General features: G+C 43.4%; 1 non-coding gene across 1 annotated transcript; it reads left to right on the forward strand.

Moving 5' to 3' along the window:
- The first annotated feature begins 10160 nt into the window (after positions 1-10160).
- On the forward strand, positions 10161-10267 carry LOC125117162 (U6 spliceosomal RNA). The gene has a single exon (XR_007132520.1). It is a non-coding gene; the product is annotated as a U6 spliceosomal RNA (small nuclear RNA).
- Positions 10268-10484: the final 217 nt, after the last annotated feature.

A 10484-nucleotide genomic window follows, 5' to 3' on the forward strand; every position in this document is an offset into this window, starting at 1 on the left:
TAGTACTCTTTGGTCACAGTCATGCTTCGTTCGCATAATAAACTTCAGGAAGAGCATTATTTCCACAAAGAAAAATGTTCATTCGTCATCTGCTCCTAAGACAAAGCCTCTCCATCTGCTTTTTGTTCTTCCTCTCTTGAAGGGGCATTAGGTAAAATAAGTTATTTTCATTTCTCCTTTACTGTAACAGCACATATGTGCTGATACATAGCAATTAATGGCACTCCATCTGCAAGGTTCAGAGGGAATAGGAAGTGATCTTGGAGATGTCAGGAAGGCAGGAGGAGGAAGAGGTCAGGGTGCTTCTTCACAGGATCTCCCAACAATGACAACCACTGCTATCTCCTGACCTATCAGGAGCATCTGTATCAGTGGCCCCTTTTCCACAGCGCCACCTGTCGGTGAGTCCCTCAACTGCACTCCCTCCTTTTGCCCCAGAGGTGGTAAAGCTTGTCCCTCCTCTAGCCCCTCAGTGACTCAGGGGGATTTAATTCTCTTGACCACACCCACATTATTATAGTCTCTTTACCAAAACTCTCCTCAGTTACCCAAAGTGTGCCTTCTCCTTCCTGCTGGAACCCTAGCTGATAGAGTGTGTGCTAAGAAACATGGGTGAAAAAAAAACAACTGAATAAATAAGTGGATGAAAATAGTAACTGAGTGAGGTGAAGAATGTATTAATTAACTTGATTGTGGTTGTCGTTTCATAATGTATATGTGTAGCAAATCACATGCAATTAAATATAAAAATATGTAAAATAATACATATTTAAATACATGCAATTAAATATAAAAATATGAAGGCCAATAGTACCTCAGCAAACCTGGAGGGGAAGTGAGCAGATGATCGAGTGGATAGAGGAAAAGCAGAGGATTTGGGTAAGGATTAGGGTTGAGGTTAGGTCAAGTGTTAAGGGTAAATTGAGTGTTAGGGTAAGGTTAGGGCTAGGATTTGTTTGCAAAGCCGAGGGAGATGGGATGACACGGAGGGCAAGGAGAGCGGGCACCACTGTCTCTGGAGCTGCATGCACTCTCCTCCATCCCACCTCTGTCGCCCAAGGGGATGTGAGATGACTGTACTGTCCAAAAAGCCCATTAATTACTTTAGCCGAAGGTCAGCCGGCACACCCCACACTCATTCTGCAGACAGTACATTAAACCACCTGTCACATGATGGTCCTTCAAGAGACAGCCGGCACTTCGGCACTTCGAGTAAAGGACGCTAGACTTCAGCCTGGAGCAAGGTCAGATTGAAGGAGTCTGGCGCGCTTGACGCCCTTAGCGGAAGTCACCAGCCTCCGTGGCTCCAAAAGGAAGACATTTCTCATTTTAGACAAGCAATTTCGTAAGCTACCAGTGCTGTGGCTGAGAATACACTCAGGAGCCCCCATCTGGCTTCTTCCCTGATGCAAGCATTTTCCTCATTTACAGAATTCTGGGTTTCTAGAGCGTCCAGCGTTTCCCAAGATTGAGTTATTCAAAGCCATGGTCACAATTTAGCTGTATCTTTTTCATGCATGCTTTATTATTAATTTAATACTTTCCTTTAAATTGACTTCCACTCTCCGCCCTCCCCTTTACTTTGGCTGCACCTGCAACATGTGGAAGCTCCCAGGCCTGGGATCGAACCCATGCCACTGTATTGACCCAAGCCACAGCGGTAGCAATGCTGGAGCCTTAACTCACTGCCATAAGAGAAACTCCCTGTATATACATTTTAAAAGGAAATATGCCATGCATCAGCAAGGTGGAATACTTAAGGGCACAGTCCCTGGAGGCAGAGTCCCTGGATTCAAATCCCCCTTCTGGTATGTATTAACTCTGTGACCTTGGGCAAATGTTTCAACCTCTCTGGGATTTGATTTTCTCATCTCTAAAGTGGGGCAAATAATAGTATCTCATCTCTTACAAGAATTGAATGAGTTATTTATGTAAAATCTTTAGAAAATTTCTTTAAATTTGTAAGCACTGTGTTAGTCGTGGTGGTTACTGGTGTTAAAAATAAATGGAAAACTAGTTCTCACTGGCTACATAGAGAGAAGGGAAAGGAAAACATAAACACAAAATAGAAACAATGTTATTATGGGTATATATCCAAAGAAAACAGGAGTTCCTGTTGTGGCACAGTGGTTAACGAATCCGACTAGGAACCATGAGGTTGCGGGTTCTGTCCCTGCCTTTGCTCAGTGGGTTAACGATCCGGCGTTGCCGTGAGCTGTGGTGTAGGTTGCAGACACGGCTTGGATCCTGTGTTGCTGTGGCTCTGGTGTAGGCCGGTGGCTACAGCTCCGATTAGATCCCTAGCCTGGGAATCTCCATATGCCATGGGAGCGGCCCAAGAAATAGCAAAAAGACAAATAAATAAATAAATAAATAAATAAATAAATAAATAAAATACATTGTTAAAAAAAAAACAAAGAAAACAAAAACATTAATTTGAGAAGATATGCCCCCCAATGATCATAACAACATTGTTTGCAATAGCTAAGATATAGAAGCAACCTAAATGCCCATCAACAGATGAATGGATGAAGAAAATCTGGTATAGATTTCCAATGAAATACTATTCAGCCATAAAAAAGAATAAATTTTGCCATTTGCAACAACATGGATAGATTTGGAGGGCACTGTGTCTAACAAAATAAGTCAGACATGGAGTTCCTGTTGTGGAGCAGTGGAAACAAATCCAACTAGGAACCATGAGGTGGCAGGTTCGATCCCTGGCCTCTCTCAGTGGGTTAAGGATCCAGCATTGCCGTGAGCTGTGGTGAAGGTCGCAAACTCAGCTCGGATCTGGCATTGTTGCGGCTGTGGCATAGGTCAGCAGCTGCGGCTCCAATTAGACCCCTAGCCTGGGAATCTCCACCTGCCGAAGATGTGGCCCTGAAAAGACACACACACACACACACACACACACACAAATACAAACTACTATGTACAAAATAACTAATAAGCTACAAGGGTATATTGTTCAGCACAGGGAATATAGCCAATGTTTTATAATGACTATAAATGGAGAATAACATTTAAAACTTGTGAATCACTATGCGAAAAAAGAAAGAAAAGCAATGTTATTAACTTTTCCTTGTTAAAAGGAGATTAGCCAGTTTCAGGTGACATAACCTTGTTAGCGCCAAGCTGATTTTTTTTTTTTTTTTTTGGCCATTCCCACAGCATGTGGACGTTCCCAGGCCAGGAATGGAACCTGAACCACAGCAGTGGCAATGCAGGATCCCTTAACTCTCTGAGCCACCAGGGAACTCCTGTGAATTTTTCTTCGTAGAGTAATGGAAAAGACTGAAAGAGAATTGAACAAGGAAGAACACATTAACCAGGTGATCCCAGGGATATATAAAGCTCCATCATCTTCATATCATATACTTTATTACACTCTGGTTTTATCTCCCAATGACAGGGGCAAATAGAGGTCCCAAAGACGGAAGAGGCCTGCCCAAGGGCACACGCAAATTAATCCAGAGATCATTCTCAGCCACTCTGGAAGTTTTTTAAACATAAGGATTGCTGGAATCTCTCCTAAGTGTGGATAACCGAGAGCCCCAGTCCAGCTCTGCTAAGTGGGTTCCTATCTTCAAGCACTGGACATAAAGCCCCAAAATGCAAAAGAAGGCTTCTATAAAATTCCACGAAAACTTGACAAGCAGTCCACGGATGTTACACAAAATGATTTGCAGAATCTTCAAGTATTTTCATCTTCTCTAAACTGCCTTTATGAAAAAGCCGTGAAAGCAAAGATTTTAGCAACCCTCTCAGGGCTTACGAACACTGGTAGATTGCAATCAGTGCCCCAGTTAGCCTCAGGAAACACAACGTTTTGGGCCACTGAAAATGCCTGCAATAGTCTCCTTTGTCTTTTGAAATTAATTCAAAGTTGCATTCCTCAGGACAAAGGGAGAGTAACAAATAAAATGAAAATAAAAACGCTAGGCTGGAGTTCCCGTCGTGGCGCAGTGGTTAACGAATCCGACTAGGAACCATGAGGTTGCGGGTTCGGTCCTTGCCCTTGCTCAGTGGTTAACGATCCGGCGTTGCCGAGAGCTGTGGTGTAGGTTGCAGACGCGGCTCGGATCCCGCGTTGCTGTGGCTCTGGTGTAGGCCGGTGGCTACAGCTCCGATTCGACCCCTAGCCTGGGAACCTCCATATGCCGTGGGAGCGGCCCAAGAAATAGCAACAACAACAACAACAAAAAGACAAAAGACAAAAAAAAAAAACTCTAAGCTTGGCAGAATGAAACCAGGAGTTGGGCTTTGTCAGTGTGAGAGGTAAGCCAATTATTTTACCTCATTTGAAAAATACAGGGAATTGAAACTAATGGTCTCTAATGACCTGCCACTTGCAACACACACACACACACACACACACACACACACACACGTGCACTCTAACAAGGCAAAATTTACCTACATACTTAACTGAAGGTAATAGACCATCCCCCCCCCCACACACACACACACTCTAACAGGGCAAAATTTATCTACATACTTAACTGAAGGTAATAGACCATCCTCCCAGGAACCCAGACTGAAGACGTGAGGCTCCATCACACCCATTCACAAACTACACCAAATCTTCCTGACTCTCATTTTATTTCTTTTTGCTTTTTTTTTTTTTTGTCTTTTTGCCATTTCTTGGGCCGCTCCCGCAGCATATGGAGGTTCCCAGGCTAGGGGTCAAATTGGAGCTATAGCCACCGGCCTACGCCAGAGCCACAGCAACACGGGATCCGAGCCGCGTCTGCAACCTACACCACAGCTCATGGCAATGCCAGATCCTTAACCTGCTGAACAAGGCCAAGGATCGAACCCGCAACCTCATGGTTCCTAGTCGGATTCATTAACCACTGAGCCACGACAGGAACTCCCTCTTTTTGCTTTTTATGCAATGCTTATTATCTTCTAGAAAAGGGCTAGGGGTGCTTCAAATGTTATCTCTTTAAATCCTTACAACAGTAAGAGCAGTTTTATTTTGCTGCCCAGCACCCACACCCTTCCTTCTGGTAACGGCACCCTTTTCTTTTGAGCACCCCCTACTCTCAGTCCATGAGGCTTGGGAAAAGCCAATGCACACCCCCTTCCAATGACCCAGCCCAGACCCATGAGTATATTCCATCTCCCTGGCCATATGGATTTACTCAGGAATGGGCATGTGAGCTGTGGTGGTGATCCCATTAAAACCAACCTCATGATTTTTATAAGGATTATTAAGAAAGATGTTTGGGGAGTTCCCATTACGGCGCAGTGGAAACGAATATGACTGGGAACCACAAGGTTGCAGGTTCGATCCCTGGCCTCCCTTAGTTTAAGGATCCAGCATTGCTGTGAGCTGTGGTGTAGGTCACAGACGTAGTTTGGATCTGGCATTGCTGTCGCTGTGGCGTAAGCCAGCCGCTGTAGCTCTGATTCGACTCCTAGCCTGGGAACCTCCATGTGCCTTGGGTGTAAAAAAAAAAAAGAAAGAAAGATTTTATTTTCTTTCTTCCTTCCTTTCTTTCTTTCTTGGGCCACACCTGCAGCATATGGAGTTTTCCAGGCCAGGGGTCAAATTGGAGCCACAGCCACACCAGTTCTGACCTGTATCTGTGACCTATGCCACAGCTTTTGGCAACACTGGTTCCTTAACCCACTGAGCAAGGCCAGGGATTGAACCCGCATCCTCATGGATACTAGTTGGGTCCTTAACCTGCTGAGCCATAGCAGGAACTCCAAGAAAGACATACTTTCTTTTCACAGGATTTGCTGAGGGAGTATGATGTAGGCTTGGAGATATTGGCAGCCATCTTGCCTCCATGAGGAAAGAAACAGCCTAAATAAAGCCAACTCTGACTCAAGAGATAAGTCCCTGATAACTCTATTAGAGCCTCTGGATCCAGCCATATCTGAAATTGGGCCAGTTTCTAGAAAGCATATAACACAAGTAGTTACCTTAGTGGGAGAATGAAAACAGAGTATCTCAGGTGGACCAGTGAAGCATATGCAAAGGCCCCTGAGGCAGAAGCCTTTTTTAACCTTTTTTTTTTTTTTTTTTTTTTTGAGAAGACTTTTTGTGAAATAGAAAGGAAACCATATGGCTGGAGTGCAGTGACAGGCAAGAGTGGAAGAAAATAAGGTCTGAAAGGTAAGGGCCAAACCATCCAGGGTGGGACAGAGTAAGTATTTAGATATTTGTTCTAAAGACAATAGGCAATGTTTCAAGAAGGAGAGGGTTAATAATCTGATTGGAATTTTGAGAAGTTCACTGGGGCTGCTTGAAGGAGAATGGACTGGGGTAAGGAAACAAGCAGGGCAGATGTTGGAGGGACCATTCAGGGACTATTATAATCATCAGGGGAAAAAGATGGTGGCCTGGAACAGGGTGGCACAGGTCCTGGAAAGACCATCAAGAGGAGGGGAAGCTGGCCACGTGCTCTATGTTTGTAGCTACACGAAGTGAAACCTACTGCAACTGCAAGGCAAGATTTGCTGTCCCCAGCAGCCCGCCAGAACCACCGAATCATGGAGAGGTAACACAATCAATAAACCCACAGTTGATGCCAGAGAATGCTGCCCTGCATACATAAAGTCATGAAGCAAGGAGCCGTGAGCTACACACCAGTTAGATCTGGTGACACCCACACCTGTAATAACCAGGAAGCTGGGTGAGCTGCCTGCCAGACAGGATCCCTTGTACCTCTTTGTCTTTTCCTCTTTACACTCTTCCGTGATTTCTTCTCCCAAATGATGTTTACCCTGAGTTAAAAATGGCAGATGGCATTCTCCTTATGAAGGAGAATGATTCCTTTACAAGAATATCACCTGAACCACGGGATCAAGGTTAATGTCATCAGTAACGAGACCCATGACACAGATGCCTCCTGATGGGATACATCAAGAAGAACACATCTTTGCCCATGTCATGTTTTTGCCCAGAATGTTGAACACGAATCTAAGCACAAGAAAAGATCCAACAAATCCAGATCAACAGACTGTATACAAAACAAATATCCTGTGCTTTTCCTGTTTTTTTTTGTTGTTGTTTTCTCTCTTCTCTTTTTAGGGCTGCACCTGTAGCATATGGAAGTCTCCAGGCTAGTGGTCGAATTGGAGCTGCAGCTGCAGGCCACGGCCACAGCCACAGCAATAACAGATCCAAGCCATGCCTACGACCTACACCCCAGCTCATAGCAACACCAGATCCTTAACCCATTGAGCAAGACCAGAGATCCAACCCACGTGCTCATGGATACTGGTTGGGTTCATGGCCACTGAGCCATGATGGGAACTTCATGCCCCGTGCTTTTCAAAGACCAATGCTGTAAAAGTAAAGAGGGAAGGGAACTATTCTCAGTTCCCGGAGACCTGAGTCTAAAGGACTACTAAATGCCACCCGTGATCTTTAATGGGATCCTAGTTCCCAAAGAAGCAAGACATCTAGAGGAAGATTGGGGAAATTAAAATATTGGCTATATGTTAGACAATGGTGTTGTGTCAGTGTTAAATTTCATTAAGTGTGAACAGAGTATTGTAATTATGAAGAACGGGAGTTCCCTTCACGGCTCAGTGAGGATTCAGTTCGATCCCTGGCCTTGATCATTGGGTCAAGGATCTGGTGTTGCTGTGAGCTGTGGTGTAGTTTGCAGACGCAGCTTGGATCCCTTACTGCTGTAGCTGTGGCGTAAGCTGGCAGCTGTAGCTCCGATTAGACCCCTAACCTGGAAACTTTCATATGCTGAGGGCGCTGCCCTAAAAAGGAAAAAAAAAGTGGTTATGAAGAAGATTGAGAAAAGTGTTTAGGGAGTTCCCATCGTGGCGCAGTGGTTAACGAATCCGACTAGGAACCATAAGGTTGCGGGTTCGGTCCCTGCCCTTGCTCAGTGGGTTAACGATCTGGCATTGCCGAGAGCTATGGTGTAGGTTGCAGACGCGGCTCGGATCCCGCGTTGCTGTTGCTGTGGCTCTGGCGTAGGCTGGCAGCTACAGCTCCGATTAGACCCCCTAGCCTGGGAACCTCCGTATGCCACGGGAGTGGCCCAAGAAATGGCAAAAAGACAAGAAAAATGAAATGAAAAAATAAAAATTAAAAAAAAAGAGTTTAGGATTTGCACAATGCAGTGTTGAAGGATAAAGTGTCATGCTGTCTATACCTGGTTCTTAAGAGAAATAATGATATAGAGAGAGATATTCAGTATCTTGTAATAGCCTATCATGGAAAAGCAGCTGAAAATGTGTGTGTGTGTGTGTGTGTGTGTGTGTGTGTGTGTGTAAAACTGAATCACTTTGCTGAAAAAATTATAAATCAATTATACTTCAATTTAAAAAATGGGAAATATAAAGAAAAAAAAGAGTTCTTGCTGCGGCACAACAGGATTGGCAGTGTCTCTGCAGTGCCAGGACACAGGTTCGATCCCTGGCCCGGCATGGTGGGTTAAAGGATCCAGCAGAACTCCATATGCCTCAGGGCAGCCAAAAAAGAAAAAAATGGGAAAAATGCTATGAAATCCATAAATATGGTACATATGATCTTTTAATATAGATTACATGAGATATAAAAATTAATTCCATGAAAAAACTGAGCTAAAATAAGCCTCTCGGAAGCCACTGGAACCCTGCTTGGCTCTGTCTGATCTGCTCCAACCTCATCCCTTTCTCAGCCCAAAGCAACAACTATCCAGAAAGCAGGGATTATCATTCTCAGGTTTTCCTTTAGAGTTTGACTACAAATGATTTTTTTCTCCCAACATTGTATTGTTTATTTTTGCATGTGGTCGAGCACACAAAATAAATGGTCTCGTCCCCTTCATCTTCTCCCATGATTTTCTTGTCCCTTGTTTGTAGGAGTCATGCATATTGACATGACCTCACTGCTTTCCTCTTCTGTATCAGACATCAATCAGTATACAGAAAACACCACAATTGATCCCATCCATTCCTCTGCAAAGGGGTATTTGGGAGTCTTCCATTGTTTTGCTCCTACAAATGAATAATCACTCTTGTGTACATCTGTTAGCGCATTTTATCTGCACAGGTAGTATATTACAATTGTCACCCCAATCCCAGTGAGGTTAAGTTACTCACCAAAGTCACAGGGCAAAACTCATGACCTAGTCTTTACTCTCAGCCTTTCCCCATTCTCAGTGCTTTCAAATCACCCCCTTCCCAAATTGAAGCAATTTCCCACTTATCCAAAGCAGAGGAAATGATCAACCTATTTCTGTTCCCAAGATTAAAAGCCATTAGCAAATAAAAGCATGTTTGCACTTCCCAAGTGTGTTTGAATTAAGTTTTGCATCCCATACCAGGGAGGAAAGCTGGTTGAGGATTTCTGAAACTAATTGACTGTAATAAAAGTAAAAGGTTTTTGTTCAACCATTACCTCTTAGAAGGGCTGTGTACACTCTAAAGCAAACCATGAATTTTGTTCACATCCTTCCTACTATTTGCCATCAACTGATAAATTCATACAGCAAGGGAACAGGCTATGTCAAGGGCCTGCATGACATTCCCAAGCCCTGTAGGAAGAACATTGCTGTTTAGTGAGCTCCTACTATGTGCCGGGTCATCCACTTCCATTAAACTTCTCAACAATTCTTCACAACAAGGCAGACTTCCTAAAGAGGAATTTGTGGATCAAAGGCCTTAACTGACTTACCTAAAATCCTACCAGTAGGTAATAAATCCAGGAACAAACTCAAGACTGTGTGATTCCAAAGCCTTGCTTTTCCCCACTAAATCCACATGCCTGGAACAGAATGTTCCTTCTAGAGCCTAAAACTCAAACATAATTAACACCTTGAACCAAAACATGTATTTTAACTTACCCTTAGCAGAAACTCAGTGGTTTATTCTTATATCTAAAGATAGGAATTCTGTGGTTCCAAACAGAGATCTTAGCCCACTTTCAAACCTGGAAAAGTTATACCCAATAAGTCAATTCACAATAGGGCACTGCAAGAGGCTCATTTGTATAGCTGACACTCAGGAGTCTTTCCTGTCCATAACTCAAACCTTTGTTAGATATTTTCTAAAGACTTTATATCAAATAACACTTGCAAGAACGCACCCTTTAGAAGGAAGGAAATTTATTTTCCTGTGAGAAAAAAATTAATGGTAATAGGGGAAGCAATGATCAAACATATATGAATGAAGACGAAAAAAACCCCTACTTTGTGCTCGCTTCGGCAGCACATATACTAAAATTGGAACGATACAGAGAAGATTAGCATGGCCCCTGCGCAAGGATGACACACAAATTCGTGAAGCGTTCCATATTTTTTATCAGACACAACTTAGAATAGATTTACCAGGAGATCCTGCTGAATAGCATTGAGAACTTTGTCTAGATACTCATGTTGCAACAGAAGAAAGGGTGGGGGGAAAAATGTAATTGTAATGTATACATGTAAGAATAGCCTGACCCCCTTGCTGTACAGTGGGAAAATTAAAAAAATTATTAAAAAAAAAAACCCTACTTTTTACAAGTCTAGAAATCT

This window comes from Phacochoerus africanus, chromosome 15 (genome assembly GCF_016906955.1).
Source record: "Phacochoerus africanus isolate WHEZ1 chromosome 15, ROS_Pafr_v1, whole genome shotgun sequence".
Lineage (NCBI taxonomy): Eukaryota > Metazoa > Chordata > Mammalia > Artiodactyla > Suidae > Phacochoerus > Phacochoerus africanus.